The 19,701-nt window shown below is 38.5% G+C and overlaps 2 protein-coding genes across 3 annotated transcripts in view; one reads left to right on the top strand and one right to left on the bottom strand.

Annotated features, from left to right (window-relative positions):
* The window catches only part of SPRY3 (sprouty homolog 3 (Drosophila)), a 115,145-nt gene extending 107,978 nt beyond the window's left edge, over nt 1-7,167 (bottom strand). Inside the window, exon 1 of the mRNA XM_011927766.1 lies at nt 7,085-7,167. The gene's annotated coding sequence lies outside the window, so the exon portion shown is untranslated. The remainder of the gene's footprint in view (nt 1-7,084) is intronic.
* Nucleotides 6,772-19,701, top strand: part of TMLHE (trimethyllysine hydroxylase, epsilon) — a 75,133-nt gene continuing 62,203 nt past the window's right edge. The window contains exon 1 of one of the 2 annotated variants that reach the window (XM_011927770.1): nt 6,772-6,940. The gene's annotated coding sequence lies outside the window, so the exon portion shown is untranslated. The remainder of the gene's footprint in view (nt 6,941-19,701) is intronic. The other variant, XM_011927771.1, reaches the window with a different exon arrangement.

Raw genomic sequence — 19,701 nt, 5'->3', positions numbered from 1 at the left:
TGCCATGGAATACTATGCAGCCATAAAAAAGGATGAGTTCATGTCCTTTTTAGGGAAATGGATGCAGCTGGAAACCATCATTCTGAGCAAACTATCACAAGGACAGAAAACCAAACACCACATGTTCCCACTCATAGGTGGGAATTGAACAATGAGAACACTTGGACACACGGTGGGGGAACATCACACACCGGCACCTGTCATGGAGTGGGGGGGCAGATAGCATTAGGAGATATACCTAATGTAAATGACGAGTTAATGGGTGCAGCACACCAACATGGCACATGTATACATATGTAACAAACCTGCATGTTGTGCACATGTACCCTAGAACTTAAAGCACAATAAAAAATAAGAAAAAAAAATAATAAAAGACAAAAAAATGGGCAAAAGACCTGAATTACTGTTTCTCAAAAAAAGACATACAAATGGTCAACAAGTATATGAAAAAATACTCAACATCATCACCATCAGGGAAATGCAAAGCAAAACCACAATGAGATATTGCCTCATTCCAATTAGGATGGCTATTACCAAAAAGACAAAAGATAACAAGTGTTGGTGAGGATGTGGAAAAAAGGAAACCCCTGCACACTGTTGGTGGAAAGGTAACTTATTATACTAACTATGGAAAATAACATGGAGGTTCCTCAAAAAATTTAAAAAAGCTTTGCCGGCATCTGTTGTTTCTTGACCCTTTAATAATCAACATTCTGACTGGTGTGGGATAGTATTTCATTGTGGTTTTGGTTTGCATTTCTCTAATGATCAGTGATGTTGAGATTTTTTTCATGCTTGTTGGCCACATAAATATCTTCTTTTGAGAAGCGTCTGTTCATTTCCTTTGACCACTTTTTGATTTTTTTTCTTGTAAATTTGTTTAAGTTCCTTGTAAATTCTGGATATTAGACCTTTGTCAGATGGGTAGATTGCAAAAATTTTCTCCCATTCAGTAGGTTGCCTGTTTGCTCTGATGATAGTTTCTTTTCCTGTGCAGAAGCTCTTTAGTTTAATTAGATCCCATTTGTCAATTTGTGCTTTTGTTGCAATTTCTTGGAGAAATAGGAACACTTTTACACTGTTGGTGGGAATGTTAATTAGTTCAACTATTGTGGAAGACAGTGTGGCAATTCCCCAAGGAGCTAGAACCAGAAATACCATTTGACCCAGTAATCCCATTACTGGGTATATACCCAAAGGAATATAAATAATTCTATTATAAAGATACATGCACGTGTATGTTCATTGTAGCACTATTCACAATAGCAAACACATAGAATCAACCCAAATGCCCATCAATGATAGACTGGATAAAGAAAATGTGGTACATATACACCATGGAATACTATGCAGCCATAAAAAAGAATGAGATCATGTCCTTTGCAGGGACATGGATGAAGCTGGAAGTCATCATCTTCAGCCAACTAATACAGGAACAGAAAATCAAACACTGCATGTTCTCACTTGTAAGTGGGAGCTGAACAATGAGAACACATGGACACAGGGAAGGGAACAACACATAATGGGCCTGTTGGTGGGGAGAGGGAGACCATCAGGATAAATAGCTAATGCATGTGGGACTTAGTACCTAGATGATGGGTTGATGGGTGCAGCAAACCACCATGGCACACGTTTACCTATGTAACAAACCTTCATGTTCTGCACATGTATCTCAGAACTTAAAATTAAATTAAATTTAAAAATTTTAAAAAGAACTAGCATATGATCCAGCAATCCCACTATTGGGTATACATCCAAAGAAAATGTAATCAGTGTGTCAAAGAGATATCTGCATACCCATGTTTATCGCAGCACTATTCACAATAGCCAAGATATGGAATAAAACTAAGTGTCCATCAATGAGTGCATGGATTTAAAAAGTGGTATATACATCACTTGAAATATTATTCCAGTACCACTTTGGAATATTATTTAGCCATAAAAAAGGAAATCATGTTATTTGTCACAGCATGGATGAACCTGGAGGACATTATGTTAGGTGAAATAAGCCAGGCACAGAAAGACAAATCCTGCATGATCTCATGCATGTGAAATCCACAAGTTAATCTCGTAAAAGTAGAACAGAATGATGGTTACCTAGAGGGCAGGGTGGTTGGTTACAGGGGGCAGGTGGAGAGATGTTGTTTAAAGAATAGAAAATTACAGTTACATAGGAGGAATACGTTCTATTGTACAGTATGGTGACTACAGTTAATAACAATATGTTGTATTCTTGAAAAATTGCTAATAGAGTAGATGTTGCATTTTCGCTACAAATGTAACTATGTGTGATAATGCACTTTTGTTAATTATGTAGATTTTACCATTCCACAATGTATATATCCTTCAAAACATCATACTATACACAATAAATACATATCATTTTATCTGTCAATTTAACAAAAGAAAGCTATACCAGCTCTGGCTTTAGATGAAGGAGCTTTGGGGTAGACTGATTTGAAATCTTTGCTCCCTATCAAATTCTAATGCTTTCTCAGGTCATATTGAGTTGAGATAATTGAACTGAGGGGACACTTACTTATGTGGTAATTTTTGGCTAAAAAGCAGGACACTGAAAACACGCCGACAATATGAAAGAATGAATTTATATCTCATCATATACAAAAATTAACTAAAAATATATCAAAGATATAAATGTAAGAGCTAAAATATAAAACACATAGAAGAAACATAGATGTAACTCCTTATGACTATAGTTTGGGCAGTAGTTTCTTAGATATAACATCAAAAGCACAAGAAACAAAAGGCGAAAATAGATAAACTCAACAACATCAAAATTAAAAACTACTATGCTTCAAAAGACACCATCAGGACAGTGAAAAGACTACTCACAGATGGTAAAATATTCTGCAAATCATATATTTGACAAAATCTTGTATCTAGAGTATGTAAAGTGTTCTTACAACTCAACAATAAAATGAAAAACAAGCCAATTTAAAAATGGGCTAAGGATTTACATAGGTATTCCTCCAAATAACATATACAAATGGACAATAAGCAAATAAAAAGATGCTCAACATCATTAGTCCCTAGAGAAATAAAAATCCAAACCATAATGTGATACCACTTCACCTCCTCTAGGATAGTAAATAATAATAAGGAAATCAACTAAAATGAGAATTGGAGAGGATATGGATAAATTGGAGACCTCATACATTGCCAGTAAGAATGTAAAATTGTGTAGCCATTGTGGAAAATAGTCTGGCAGTTCCTCAATTGGTTAAACAGAGAATTACCATATAATCCAGCAATTCCATTCCAGAAAAATGAGAATGTATTTACACAAAATATCTTGTATATGAATGTTCATAGTAGAATTACTCACAAAAGCCAAAAGTAGAAACAACACAAATGTATATCAACCAATACAAAGATAAGCAAAATGTGGTTTATCCATATGATTAAATACTCTTCAGCCATGAAAAGAAATGAAGTGAAACGTGAATTGACCTTGAAAACATTATGCTCAGTGAAATAATACAGTTATAAAGGACCACATTGTATTATTTGATTTATATAAAATGTCTGGAATAATAGAAAATGAATTAGTGGTTGCCAGTGGTAGGGGGTGACGTTGGGGTGTCATGGCTAAGGGATGCAGTGTTTGTTTTTGGGATAATGAAAATGTTCTAAACTTGATTGTGATGGTGGATACACAACTCTGTGGATATACTGGATTTACTGTAAGTGAATTATATCTCAACAAAGTTGTTTAAAAACATTCTCACAGGCAAAACTGACTGTGGGAAACAAAAAAAACCTTCAACAAATAAATAACAAGAAAAAAAAGTAAGGAAGGAGAGGAAATATCTATTCAAACAAAGTTAAAAAACATAATGACCAATTGGGATACTGACTAGATATTTGATATCAGGGGAAAATTGTTGTAATAATTGCATGTGGTTATGTTGAATAAAACATATTATCTTTTATAGGTACATACTAACTGAACATTTACAGATGAGGGGCTTGCTTCAAAATAATCCAGATGAAACAAAATTTGCCATGAATTGAATAGTTGAAGCTGAATGATAGGTATATGGAGGATCATATCATTCTCTCTAGTACAGGTTTAGAATTTTCCATTTTAATTAGCTTGATTGAATCTTTCTTTCTTTTTTTTTTTTTTGAGACGGAGTCTTGCTCTGTCGCCCGGGCTGGAGTGCAGTGGCCGGATCTCAGCTCACTGCAAGCTCCGCCTCCCGGGTTTACGCCATTCTCCTGCCTCAGCCTCCCAAGTAGCTGGGACTACAGGCGCCCGCCACCTCACCCGGCTAGTTTTTTGTATTTTTTAGTAGAGACGGGGTTTCACTGTGTTAGCCAAGATGGTCTCGATCTCCTGACCTCGTGATCCGCCCGTCTCGGCCTCCCAAAGTGCTGGGATTACAGGCTTGAGCCACCGCGCCCGGCCTGATTGAATCTTTCTACAGTAGTCTATGCAAGAGATGGTGATAATTTGGCCTAGAGCAAGGGTCTAAAAATCATTGTCCACAGGGCAAATCCTGCCTCTTGCCTGTTTTTGTAAATAAACTTTTATTGGAACATACCTACATTCATTCATTTAGGTATTGTCTGTGACTTCTTTCACTCTATGAAAGCAGAATTTAATACTTGGAGACAGAGACTGTATGTGACTCAAAAAGCCTAAAATATTTACCAGCTGACCCTTCACAGAAAAAAAAAAAGCCAAACTCTGGTCCTGAATGTTAGCAGTACAGTGAGGGACAAATGCATGAGCAGATTATATTTTGGAAGCAGAACAAGAACAAGTTTGGTGTGTTCTAGGAATAGCTGGTGTGGCGGGAACATAAAAAGACCCAGATACTATTGTTTTTTTCTATTTTGTTTTCTAGCACATTTGTACCTATTGCTTTTATTCAGCTATTCATTCATTCCAAAAATATTAAGAAGTTCCACGCTGTGCCATACACCATGTGACCTGCTACACACACACACACACACACACACACACAGAGGAAACAGTAAAATATCTGACTTTTATTTTATTACAAGCAAAATTTATATTTTATTAAAAGTAAAATATCCAGGCTCCCTAGAGTCTGGAACCAGATTACCTAGGTTTGAATCTCAGCTCTAAAATTTAACTGCCATGTGATCCTGGTGAAAATTGCTTAACCTATCTGTGCTTCAGTTGCCTTATCCTTAAAGTAGAAATAATATCATCTACCTTAAGTGTTTGATATAAAACACTTAGCCCAGTGTTTAACATATAGTGCACATTTCATAAATGTTGGTTACTATTATTAAGGAAACTTGCTTCTTTTACTGACTCAAACAAACAGGTGTTGTCTATCAAACTCTTGCGTTTTCTGAGTACTTTGTGTTGATTTCAGCTTACCTTTAGTGAGCTCATTCACTCTAATTGCTACAGTTATGATCTTCCTATTACAGGACATTGGATCATGCTGTTCTTTCTGCCTAAAACTTTTTTCGTTTTCCCATTTGCCTGGCCAACTCCAATTTGTTCTTTAAACATAAGGGCATAAGGGCATGGACTATATCTGGACTTTGTTTATCATTTTACACCCAGAGCTTAGTGCAGTGCCTGGCATACAGTAGGCACTCATTAATGTTTATTGCATGAATGAATACCAGTCAGACTAAATCTAGATTCTCATTGTATTTAGTTTTTCCTCTTTATGTTACATTCATACTCTGGGTATGTCCTTTTGCTTACACCCTGGTTCCAGAAATTTTTCAACAAATATTTATTAAATATATAGACATTTTAGACTCTGTGCTTGGAGAACAAATATGAAAAATACAAGTTTTCTACTCTCAAGAAGCTACTTATTCATTAGAGGACAATGACATGCAGAAAGAGAAATCATAATCTAGAATAAGTGGTACTCATGAGGCCTATAGGAGATCCATTGAGCATACTGGACCCAGGGAAAAGAAGAATACAAACTTATTTGGGAAAGATAGGGAAGGCTTCACAGAGGAGGTACTACCTAAATTGAGTCAAAAATAACGAGTAGCCGTTTTCCAAATAAACAAGTGCGGGGTAAGAGCATTCATGGCAGAAGGAATTCCAGGGCAAAGGGCTGGAGGCTTTTTCCTCTTTTGTTGATCCTGACTTCTACAAACCAATTCCTTTATTGCTTTTTTGACATTAGATTAACACTTTTAATCTCGAATAAATATAATCCTGCACATTTCCCATTTTTAGTATATATGCATTTTTTTTGTTCTTATTCTCATTTTTTAAATCTGCCTTGGATTTCCATTGCACATACTCTTTCAGTATCCTTTTCGGTCCTTCTTTGTAATATGTATTGTTCTTAAATTTTTACCTGCATAAGGTGTTCGTTCCTAATGGGTATCCCCTTCTAGTGCTCACTGTACATAGCACTGTATTTGGACCCTGGGTTCAAGATGCTCAGCTGCATCGATGGGAGTAATGAGCAGTATATGACGTCCATAAAGTCAAGAAAGTGGTGGAAAGGTAGTAAAATTTTAGTTCTAGTAAACCTTGATAAACCACCATAAATAGAAGCGTAGTGGGGGGACTCCGGAGGAGCACGGAAATGGCAGGCAGGGGACCCAGATTTTATAGCTTTATGGGCCTGTTTTTTCTCGTCCCTGCACCTATGGCTTCAAATCTGTTTCATAAAGGCGACTGACTGCCCCGGCCCAATCCTTCAGAATGGGAGAGTGACGCCCTAGCACCGGGCAAAGTCCCGGGCGCCAGAGGCACCCACGCCGCACAGCCGGAAGGAGTGGGGCGGGGCCTAGAGGCTCTCCGCTGGGCCCGAGCGGGCTGGGGGAGGGGAGCGTCGGGCCGACGGTTTTGGGGTGAAGAGGCAAAAGGCGGGTGAAAGGCTGCCTCCCGAGGCTCTCCTTGCTTGGAATTCTGCCCACTCTGCGAAGTTAGGAGTCACGACCTCCAGCACAGGTGGGTTCCGTCCCGTGGGTCAGGGAAGGGGTGTCCCGCTGGGTGCTACGGGTGGGTTTGCCCAGGCGCTCGCTTTCAGGCCTGTCGCAGTGGGCGGCGGAGGCTCTCACCCGGGCTGCTGGGCCCAAGGGCGGTGGTACTCACCTTAACCCTGGCGGAGGAGAAGGCCACTCCTGCCTTGCCGCAGGGCTGTCGTCACGATCTGTGCCAGTTGCGCTGCAGAGTCTGCCCGGAGACCAGCGTGAGGCGAGATGGGCCTAGCGCTCAGGAAGAGCTGGAAGAGCTGGAGCAAGCTGGCGTTGGGACTGACGCTCAGTGTACATTGCTTCAATCTCGGTCGAACTTTACAGCCCTGGATCTGTCACTGACTTGGTGTTTAGCTTTCAGCGAGTCCCTACCCTCTCCCTGCCTCACTTTGTTCGGCAGTAGAGTGGAAGGTGGAACTCAGCTGTCTACAAGATCTTGCAGCACTTTCTTTCGTTCTCATATCAACTAATGTTCTCTGCCCACATTTTACCCTTTGTCTGCCCCTCTGGACCAAGGCACTGGGTAAGTTAGGCTAGGAAGTTTTCTTTCTCTTCCGAAAACAATGGAAAAGCCTTTAAATACTCCTGACTACCCTGGAAACGACATTCACACCATTAATTGAATGTCAACTCTAAAGAATGTGTTTCTGAATGCCATACTATTAAACATTTTAACCAGATGATTGCCTAAAATGATGTGTGTTGAGTGGACATAGTACACTGCCTAGCAAAAGTCTCATGATAAACGAGTTGGGTGCTTTAACTCAGTCGCTGAAAGAAAAACTTGAGCGCTCATATTTAAGAAACACTTTCATAATCCACTCCCATACAGTAGTGTTTTAGTGTTGCTTGTAGCTTGGTTTGCCCTTTCAGGACACACTGTAGTAAAAATTACATACACTTTATTTTACATTAAGTTAACTATAAAGAGAAAGGCCTATAAACATTATGGATCAACATTTTGGTGTCAACTTCTGGTTTCTCCTCATTAAGGAACTGGTGATAATCATAATGGTGACCATATAGTATGCAAAATACTATAATTTTCACAACCACCCCAAGATGTTAAGTATGGTTATTTATCATAAGGCTTAAAAATCTTATACTTTATCTCATGAACACTGTGATGAACGGAATGTTTACTGCGGTGGTTGAGTCTGGGGACTTGTTTAGTGTGCCCCACCTAGTTCTTTATTTCTTGGAAGCTTGGACTGGAACAGATCACTTCCTTGTTTTGGCGTCTGTTTCAGGAACCACCATTTGTTCTGTATTTCTGCTTGTCAACCCTGGGAACAACAGTAAAACCAGCTAAGCAGATCACTCGGTGTTTACAATGTTTCTGACAGCTGTGTTTTCTGCCTCCAGGAGGTGGGAGGGGGACCCCTAGATTAATAAACCTCTTTGTTGGGAAGAGTCTCTTCCTGCTTGGCGCAAAACAGAACGCAGATCCATCAGTTGGGCACCACTGTGGTCCCCTTTCTAGAACACTAAGCATCCCCCATGCTCATATGGGCTGTACATGCACCTGCCATTGCCCTGTGTAAAGATTTACAGGATAAGAAACTCTTGAAAGGACTCAGCCTGCTCCATACCTGTAGGTTCTAGGGAAGGAGTGACTGATATGTAGGTGAGTGTTCTTCTGGATGAGGGAAAGACCTCATGATTCCCCAAATGCTTTGAAAAGTGAGAAGAAAATTGTGCTGGACATCTACTGAGCCAACCTTAAGGGTGAGTTTTGTACTGGCTATTTGGCAGGACCTGATGTCTGCCTCGTTTAGCCATATTTTTACTCTATTCATCATACTCTGTTCGTTCACTCCAAAGGCAATCAATGAATGTCAACTCTGTGCCAGGATGCTGATCCATTCACTGAGATTGGCAGCACGGGAGGACAGCCAGTTCGGGAGGACAACAGGAATTCAACTTTAAGCATACTCAGTCTGAGGCCTCCTCACCTTTCCCCACTCCCTGTATCTAACCACTACAAAATCTTGTCACTTCTACATCTTGAATATTTAAAAAATCCATCCGCTTCTCTTTGCCCCTATGGCTACTCCAGATTTCAAGCCAGCAACATTCTTTTTAAATTGATTTTAAAATTTTTATTTTAAAAGACCAAATGGTTGCTTGACCTTTGACTCTCATGAGAAAACCACAACCCTTACTGTCACCACCACCACCACCACCACCACAGCAACAACAACAAACAGCCTAATGACCTCTGTGTGATCCCTAATAAATTGGCAAAGTAAAGAGATGAATGTTCTCTTTTTTTTCTTGATGCTGAATGTGTTTAAAAACATGTTTAGGATAATTAACGTGCCCTAAAATTCATGTATTTAAAGTGATTTTATAAATTTATTGGGTGGTGCAGCCATCACTACAATCTAATTTTAGAACATTTGCATCATGTCAGTGACATCTTCCTTGCCCATTTGCAGTCAGTCTTCATTACCACTCCCAGCATCAGACGACCAATAATCTACTTTCTGTGCCTATGGATTTGCCTATCCTGAAAATTTCATCTAAATAATGTCTCCAAAGTTTATTAATGTTATGGCATATATAAATACTTCATACCTTTTTATAGCTGAGTGATATTCCATTGCATCAGTATACTACATTTTGTCTAGTCATCAGTTGATGGACACTTGGATTGTTTCTATCTTTTGGCTATTGTGAATAAAGCGGCTATAAACATTTGTGTACAAGTTTTTGGGTGGACATTCATTTTCAGTTCTCTTGATTAAACACCTATGAGTGGAATTACTTGGTCATATTATAACTGTATGTTTAATTTTCTGCCAAACTGTTTTCCCAAGGGGCTGTACTATTTTACAGTTATTAGATTTATATGAACCACCAGCAGTGTATTTCTTCACATCATCACCACATTTGTTATTTCCCCGTTTTTTTTTTTTTTCCAAATGTGTAGCTATTCTTGTGGGTGTGGAGTAGTATCTCATTGTGATTTAGATTTGCATTTCCCTAATGGCTAATTGAGCATCTTTTTATTTGATTGTTAGATATTTGTATATGTTCTTTGGAGAAATGTCTCCTCACATATATTGCCCATTTCTGATTAGGTTGTTTCCTTACTATTGAGATGTAAGAGTTGCTTATATACAAGTCCTTTATCAGATATGTAGTTTGAAAATATTTTCTCCAAGTCTATGGTTTGTCTTTTCATTTTCTTACTATGGTATGTTGAAGAACAAAGGTTTTTACTTATTTTACTTTTATTTTAGTTTCAGAAGTACAGGGCCAGTTGGTTCTATAGATAAATTGTGTGTCACAGGGGTGTGGCGTACATATTATTTCATCACACAGGCAATAAGCATAGTACCCAATAGATAGTTTTTTAATCCTCACCCCCCTCCTAACCTCCATCCTCAAGTAGACCCCAGTGTCTGTTGTCCCCTTCTTTGTGTCCATGTGTACTCAATATTAGCTCCCATTTATAAATGAGAACATGCAGTGTTTGGTTTTCTGTTCCTGTGTTACTTTGCTTAGAATAATGGCCTCCAACTCCATCCATGTTGCTGCCAAGGACATGATCTCATTCTTTTTATGGCTGCATAGTATTCCATGGTGTATATGTACCAAATTTTCTTTATCCCATATACCACTGATGGGCATTCAGGTTGACTCCATGTTGCTGTTGTCAGTAGTGCTGTGAGGAACATATGCATGCATGTGTCTTTATGGCAGAATGATTTATATTTCTTTGGGTATATACCCAATAATGGATGGCTGGGTCAAATGGTAGTTCTGTCTTAAGTTCTTTGAGGAATTGTCAAACTGCTTCCCACAGTGGCTGAACTAACTGACATTCCCAGCAACAGTGTATAAGTGTTCCCTTTTCTTTGCAACATTCAACATCTGTTATTTTTGACTTTTTAATAATAGTCATCCTGACTGGTGTAAGATGGTATTTCATTGTGGTTTTCATTGATTAGTGATGTTGAGCATTTTTACATATGCTTGTCGACCACATGTATGTCTTCTTTTGAAAAGTGTCTGTTCGTATCCTTTGCCCACTTTTTAATGAGGTTATTTGGTTTTTGCTTGTTAATTTAAGTGCTTTATAGATTTTAGATATTTAGCACTTTGTCAGATGCCTAGTTTGCAAATATTTTCTCCCATTCTATGTGTTGTCTATTTACTCTATTGATAGTTTCTTTTTCTGTACAGAAGTTCTTCAGTTTAACTAGGTGCTATTTATCAATTTTTGTTATTGTTGCCATTGCTTTTGATGTCTTTGTCATGAAATATTTGACAGGGCCCATGTCTAGAATGTTATTGCCTAGGTCTTCTTCAAGGGTTTTTATGGTTTTAGCTGTTACATTTAAGTCTAATCCATTTTGGGTTGATTTATGTATATGGTGTAAAGAAGGGGTCTGGTTTCTATCTTCTACACACAGCAACTGGCAATCCTAGCACCATTTGTTGAATAGGGAGTATTTACCCCATTACTTGTTTTTGTCAGTGTCAAAGATCAGATGGCTGTAGGCACACAACTTTATTTCTGGGCTCTCCATTTTGTTCCATTGGTCTATATGTCTGTTTTTGTACCAATACCATGCTCTTTTGGTTACTGTAGCCTTGTATAGTTTGAAGTCAAGCAATGTGATGCTTCCAGGTATGTATTTTTGCTTAAGATTTCTTTGGCTATTTGGGCTCCTTTTTGGTTCCATATGAATTTTAGAATAATATTATTTTAATTATGTGAAGAATATCATTGGTAGTTTGATAAGAATAGCATTGAATCTATAAAATGCTTTGAGCAGTATGGCTATTTTAACAATATTGATTCTTCCTATCCACGAGCATGGAATTATTTTTCATTTGTTTGTATCATCTCTGATTTTTTTCAGCAATGTTTTGTAATTCTCATTGCAGATATCTTTCATCTCCCAGGTTAGCTGTATTCTCAGGTATTTTATTCTTTTTATGGCTCTTGTGAATGGGATTGCATTCTTTATTTGGTTCTCAGCTTGGACATTATTGATGTATAGAAATGCTACTGATTTTTGTACACTGATTTTGTAGCCTGAAACTTTGCTGAAGTTGTTGATATGATCCAGGAGATTTTTGTCAGAGACTATGGGGTTTTCTATGCATAAAATCATATTGTCTGCAAACAGAGATAGTTTGACTTCCTTTCTTCCTATTTGAGTGCCTTTTATTTCTTTCTTTTGCCTGATTGCTCTGGCCAAGACTTCCCATAGTATGTTGACAGTGGGCATCCTTGTCTTGCTCCAGTTCTCAGGGAGAATGCTTCCGGTTTTGCTCATTCAGTATATGTTGGCTGTGGGTTTGTCATAGAAGCTCTTATTATTTTGAGGTATGTTCCTTCAGTGCCTAGTTTGTTGAGGGTTTTTAATATGAATGGATACTGAAATTTATCAAAAGCCTTTTCTGCATCTGTTGAAATGAACATGTGGTTTTTGTTTTTAGTTTCGTTTATGTGATTAATAACATTTATTGATTTGCAAACATTGAACCAACCTTACATCCCAGGGATAAACCCTGCTTGATCTTGGTGAATTAGCTTTTTGGCATGCTACATTCTTCACGGATATTGGCCTGAAGTTTTCCTTTGTTGTTGTGTCTTTGCCAGGTTTTAGTATCAGCATGCTACTGGCCTCAAAGAAGGAGTTAGGAAGGAGTCTCTCCTCAATTCTTTGGAATAGTTTCAATAGGAATGGTACCAGCTCTTCTTTATATGTCTGGTAGAATTCAGCTATGAATCCTTCTGGACCTGCGTTTTTTTCTGGTTTGTAGGCTTTTCATTACTGATTCAATTTTGGAACTTGTTAGTGGTCTGCTCAGGGTTTGAATTTCTTCCTGGTTCAGTCTTAGGAGGTTGTATGTTCCAGTAATTTATCAGTTTATTCTAGGTTTTCTAGTTTGTGTGCAGAAAGGTGTTCATAATAGTCTCTGATGGTTTTTTTTTTTTTTTTGTATTTCTGTGGGGTTGGTGATGATGTCCCCTTTATCATTTTCGTTTTTGATTACTTATGTCTTCTCTTTTTTCTTTGTTAGTCTAGCTAGCAGTCCATCTTATTTATTCTTTAAAGAAACCAGTATCATTTATTTCATTGATTTTTTAAAATCATTGAATGCTATAATCTTTCCTCTTGACACTGTTTTAACTGTGTCTCAGAGATTCTGATATGTTGTATCTTTGTTGTCATTAGTTTCCAAGAATTTATTGATATCTGACTTAATTTCATTGTTTACTCAAAAGTCATTCAGGAGCAGGTTGTTTAATTTCCGTGTAATTTTACAGTTTTGACCAATCTTGGTATAGATTTCTATTTTTATTGTGCTATGGTCAGAGAATGTGGCTGGTATGATTTTTGTTGTTGTTGGTTTTAATTTGCTGATAATTGTCTTATGCCTGACTGTGTGGTCGATAAAGTATGTGCTATTTGCAGATGAGAAGAATGTATAGTCTGTTTTTTTCGGGTGGATTGTTGTGTAGATGTCTGTTAGCTCCACTTGATCAAATATTGAGTTCAGGTCCCAAATATCTTTGTTAGTTTTCTGCCTCGAGGATCTGTCTAATACTGTCAGTGGGGTATTGAAATCTCCCACTATTATTTTATAGTTATCTAAGTTTCTTCATAGGTCTCTGAAACTGGTTTTATGAATCTGGGTGCTCCTGTGTTGGCTGCATATATATTTAGGATAGTTAAGTCTTCTTGTTGACTCTTTACCATTTGTAATGTCCTTCTTTGCCTTTTTTCGTCATTGTTGGTTTAATGTCTATTTTGTCTGAAATTAAAATAGTATCCCTGCTTTTTTTTGTTCTTTGTTTGCTTTGTAGGTTTTTCTCCATCCATTTACTTTGAGCCTATGGGTGTCATTGTGTGTGAGATGGGACTCTTGAAGACAGCATACCACTGGGTCTTGCTTCTTTATCCAACTTGCCACTTAGATACCTTTTAATTTTGGCATTTAGCCATTTACACTTAAGATTAATATTGATATGTGCAGATTTGATCCTGGCATCATGTTGTTAGTAGTTATTATGTACACTTGATCGTGTGGTTGCTTTATAGTGTCAGTGGTCTATGTATTTAAGTGTGTTTTTGTGGTGGCCAGTAATGGTCTTTTGTTTCCATATTTAGCACTTCCTTAAGGACCTCTTGTAAGGCAGGTCTGACGGTAATGACTTCCCTTAGCATTTGCTTGTCTAAAAAAAGATCTTATTTCTCCTTTACTTATGAAGCTTAGTTTGGCTGGATATGAAATTCTTGGTTGTAGTTTCTTTTCTTTAAGAATGCTGAATCTAGGCCCCCAATCTCTCTTGACTTGCAAGATTTCTGCTGAAAGTATGTTTTTCAGCTCTATCATATGAGTTTGGTTCTTTCTTAAAATGACCATTTCATCTTTCAGCTCCTGTATTGTGTTTTTGTAATCCTTAAATTCCTTGGATTCAGTTTCCACTTTCTCATGGATCTCATATGATACTTTCTCAAATGATCTTAATTGCTATCCACATTCTGAATTCTATATCTGCCATTTTAGCCATTTCAGCCTGGTTAAGAATCCTTGCTGGGGAACTAGTGTTGTTTGGAGGAAAAAAGACACACTGGCTTTGTGAGTTGTCAGCGTTCTTGTGCTGGTTCTTTCTCCTCTGTGTGGGCTAATGTTTCTTTAACTGTGGTGTAATTTGAGTATAGTTAGTTGATCTCATTTCCGGACATTATCAGAGTGCTGATGCTTTGTGTGGGTCTTTATTTGTAGCTGAATTCTTGTCCTTGGTTTCACAGAGGGATATATTAACTAAGTATTTTTAGTGTCAAAATTTGGGCTGTGATCCAGTAGATGGTGCTTAAGTGTAATGGCCATTAGGCTCTTGCTCAGCCACGTGACTCCTCTATTTCCTTGTGTTTGCGGCCATGCTCCCTCTTAGTGCTCTGAGGGTGTGGGCTCCTCTCCCACTTGAGTGCTGGCTGCAGAGCTTGGCTTGACACTCTTGGGCTTCACATGCAGCCTTTGGGTGAACTCAGACTTTGTGTTCCCTCCCAGCTTGGGAGAAGCAGGGGCAGGGAACTTTGCAGTGGCAATTGCAGAGGGCCTTTCACTTGTCTTTTGGGTCTCCACTCCAGAGAAATGCAGAGATACTATCATTTGGAGCATTCATCCTGGGGTGGAGTGGCTGCATTGTGGGCCTGAGCCAGGGGCCCTGCTTGGTGAAGACCAGGGGGTTGGAGGCTCACAGAGATGAGAGACTTGGCTCTATTCTGTATGGCAACTGTGGCGTGTTGGAGGTGCAAGTAAATCCCTCAGGCTCTTTATTCCTTCCCCAGTCTGAGGGCAGCAAGGACAGAGCTGCTGCAATGGCAGTGGCAGAGGGGCTGTCAGTTCTTTATTTTTGATAAAGTCCAAGTTATCTTTTTTTCTGTCAATTGTGTTTTTTGGTGTTGTATCTAATAATTATTTGCCTAACCCAATATCATGAAGGTTTTCCTATATTTCTAAAAGTTTTATAGTTTTACCTCTTTCATTTATGTCTTTGATTCATTCTGAGTTATTTTGTATATGGTGTAAGGTGAAGGTCTTCATTAATCTTTTTGCATATGGATATCCAGTTGTACTATCATCATTTGTTGAAAAACTAACCTTTTCCTATTGAATTGCCTTGGAACCTTTTTTGAAAACCAATCGACCATAAATATAAGGGTTTATAGCTGAACTCTCAATTGTGTTCCATTAGTTTATATTTCTATTCTTATGCCAGTCCCTACTGTCTTGACTATTGTGGCATGGTAATATGTATTTAAATTGAGAAGGGTGAATCCTCAAATTCTGTTCTTCTTTTTCAACATTGTTTTGGGTATTCTGGTTTCTTTTCATTTCCATATAAACATGAGGATCATCTTGTCAATTCCTTCCTTCCTTCCTTCCTTCTTTCCTTCCTTCCTTCCTCCCTCCCTCCCTCCCTTCTTCCTTCCTTCCTTCCTTCCTTCTTAGACAGGGTCTTGCTCTGTTGCTCAGGCTGGAGGGCAATGACACAATTGCAGCTCATTGCAGCCTCAACCTCCCAGGTTCAAATGATCCTCCCACCTCAGTCTCCTGAGTACCTGGGACTACAGGTGTGCACCACTATGCCTCGCTATTTTAACAATATTTTTGTAGAGATGTGGTCTCCCTATTTTGCCTAGGCTGGTCTCAAACTCCTGGGCTTAAGCCATCCTCCTGCCTTGGCCTCCCAAAACGCTAGGATTGTAGGCATGAACCATCATGCCCAGCCTCTGCTTTGATTTTGGTAGAGATTGCACTGAATCTATACATCAATTTGGGGTGAACTGCCAACTAACAGTATTGGATTTTTCAATCCATGAACTTGAAATACCTCTCAATTTATTCAGACCTTATTTAATTTTGCTCAACAATGTTTTGTAGTTTTCAGTGTAAAAATCTTTCACTTTTTTTGTTAAATTTACTCCCAAATATTCTAATTTTTAGTACTGTTGTGAATTATTTTTTATAATACCACTTTATGATTTTTTGCAAGTGTATAGAAATACAAATTACCTTTGTACATATTGATTTGGTATCCTGTGACTTTGAGTAGAATTATTAGTTTTAATATTGTGTGTGTGCACGTCCATGTGTATGTGTGCATGTGAGTGTGTGGGTATATTCCTTAGGGTTTTCTCATTCGGGATTATGTCAAGGACAGTTTTACATTTTTTCCCCAGCCTGGATACCTTTTACTTCTTTTCCTTGCCTAATTCCCCTGGCTAGCATCTCCAGTATAATGTTGAATAGGAATGACAGGAGTGAACATCTTTCTTTTTTTTCTGGTCTTAGGGGAAATATTCAGTCCTTCATCACTAAATGTGATGTTAGCTGTGCATTTTTTGTAGATGTTCTTTATCAGGTTGAGGAAGTTTTACTAATTGGTTGAGTTTTTATGTTTGATCATGAATGAGTGTTAGATTTTGTCATATGGTTTATCTGCATCTATAGAAATGATCATATGGTTTTTGTCCTTTATTCTACACGATACATTATTAACTAATGTAACATAGAGAATTACCTTAATTTGGGGGTGTTAAACGAAACTTGCCTTCCTGGAATAAATCTCTTTTTGTCATGATATAGAATCCTTTTTGAAATACTGGTGAATTTGATTTCTTACATCTTGTTAAGGAATTTTGCATTTGTATTCATAAGGGAAGTATATGCATATCCTCAACTCTACTAGATAAAAAAAACGTCAAACTCATTTTCAGCATGGTTGTATCAATTTTTGTCTCACTGTCAGTATATAAATGGAAATGCTTTTATATCTTATTGTTAAGTATGTTTGTTATGTTTCCATACCCCTTAACAGGCTAAGGAAGTTCCATTCTATGCCTAATTTACTAAGAGACTTTTTAAATATTGTGAATGGATATATTATCTATTTTTTTCTGAACATATTGAAGTTAGTGTATTTTGCCTCTATCACCTATTAATTTGTTGAATTCTATAATATATTTTCTAAAATTTAAGCAACCTTGAACATGATGATTCATGTCTTTAATTTTTTTCTTGGATTTGCTCTGCTAATATATTTTGTTTGTGTTCTTGACAAGCGTGTTTGTGAGTAAGATTGATCTGTAAGTGTGTTGCCTTGGTTTGATTTTGCTATAAAGATTATACTTGCCTTAAACATGAGTATGGGAGTGTTTTCTTTTTATTTGTTCTCAGGAAGAGTTTGTATAATATGGAAGTACAGTTAACTCTTGAACAATGTGGGGGTTAGGGCTTCTGACTCTTGCACAGTCGAAAATCCATGTGTAATTTTTTATTCCCCCAAACTTAACTACTAATAGCCCACTATTGACTGGAAGCCTCACTGATAACATAAACAGTCAATTAACACATGCTTTTATGTTATACGTATTATATACTGTATTCTTATGTGAAGATGAGAAGGCTGAGAAGGAGGACTAGGAGGAGTTGACCTCGCTGTCTCAGGAGTGGCAGAAGTGGGAAGGGTGGAGGAGGTGGAACGGGAGGCAGGAGAGACAGGAACACTCATTGGAACTACAGAAAAACATCATAATTTCTGTCTGTCTTTTTTGTTTATCATTTCTCTAAAAATGTTGCTATATGGTACCAATTCTTCTACCATTTGCTTTAGTTTCAGTGCCCATATCCATATTGTAAAAAGTAAAAAAACAGTCTTGAATAATCAGAACCCTTCTTCCGTACCATCTAGTGTCAATTTCTTTTCTGGCACTGCTTCATCTACATCTTCTTCCTCATCATCTGGCACTGTTTCAGAAGCACTCATCTCCATCAAGTCGTCATTTTAAAATTTTAAAATTCCTGTGGCATGGTATCTATTAGTTCTTTGACATTTCCAATATTCCTGTCTTGAAACCCTTGACTCTTCCACCTGTTTTTGCCATATGTGCAATCTATTTCATGATTAACTTGATTGGCTCTGTCATAAGTCTATGAAGTCATGTACAACATCAGGACACAATTTTCTCCAACAGAAATTTATTGTTTGGGGGCTTTATGGCTTTCATGCCTTTTTCTATAACAATGATGGCATTTTTTTTTTTTTTTTGAAAAAAGGATTTTATTTTGAAGAATGTACAGGTTGAGTATTCCTTATCTGAAATGCTTGGCACCAGAAGTGTTTCAGATAGTTTTTTTGGAATATTTGCATTACATACTTACCAGTTGAGCATCTTTAATCCCAAAATCCAAAATCTAAAATTCTCCGGTGAGTATGTCCTTTGAGCATCATGTCAGTGCTCAAAAAGTTTCAGATTTTGGATTTTTGAATTTGGGATACTCAACTTGTATTAGCTTAGGTAAAAAATGCTTAAGAAACACTGAGCTGGGGGTGCCCAAAATGGCCAAATAGGAATAGCTCCAGCCTCCAGGTCCCAGCATGAGTGACACAGAAGATGGGTGATTTCTGTATTTTCAACTGAGGTACTGGGTTCATCTCACTGGGGTGTGTCAGACAGTCGGTGCTGGTCAGTGGGTACAGCCTAACCAGCGAGAGCTGAAGCAGGGTGAGGCATCTCCTCACCTGGGAAGTGCAAGGGGGAAGGGAATTCCTTTTCCTAGCCAAGGGAAACAGACACACAACACCTGGAAAATCGGGTAACTCCTACCCTAATACTGCGCTTTACCAAGGGTCTTAGCAAACGGCCCACCAGGAGATTATATCCCACTCCTGGCCCGGAGGGTCCCACACCCACTGAGCCTCCCTCATTGCTAGCGCAGCAATCTGAGATCTAACTGCAAGGCGGAAGGGAGGCTGGGGGAGGGGCATGCGCCATTGCTGAGGCTTAAGTAGGTAAACAAAGCCACCCAGAAGCTCGAACTGGGTGGGGCCTACCACAGCTCAAGAAGGCCTGCCTGCCTCTGTAGACTCCACCTTTGGGGACAGGGCATAGCTAAACAAAAAGCAGCAGAAACCTCTGCAGATGTAAATGTCCCTGTCTGACAGCTTTGAAGAGAGTAGTGATTCTCCCAGCACGGAGGTAGAGATCTGAGAACGGACAGACTGCCTGCTCAAGTGGGTCCCTGACCCCTGAATAGCCTAACTGGCAGACATCCCCCACTAGGTGCAGACTGACACCTCACACCCAAGGGAAACAGGGTCTGGAGCGGACCTCAAGCAAACTCCAACAGACCTGCAGCTGAGGGTCCTGAATGTTAGAAGGAAAACTAACAAACAGAAAGGACACCCACACCAAA

The sequence above is a fragment of the Colobus angolensis genome, unplaced genomic scaffold, assembly GCF_000951035.1.
Source record: "Colobus angolensis palliatus isolate OR3802 unplaced genomic scaffold, Cang.pa_1.0 Scaffold744, whole genome shotgun sequence".
NCBI lineage: Eukaryota > Metazoa > Chordata > Mammalia > Primates > Cercopithecidae > Colobus > Colobus angolensis.
Note: the sequence above shows the minus strand (reverse complement) of the source record. Positions and strands in the feature narration are given on the sequence as shown.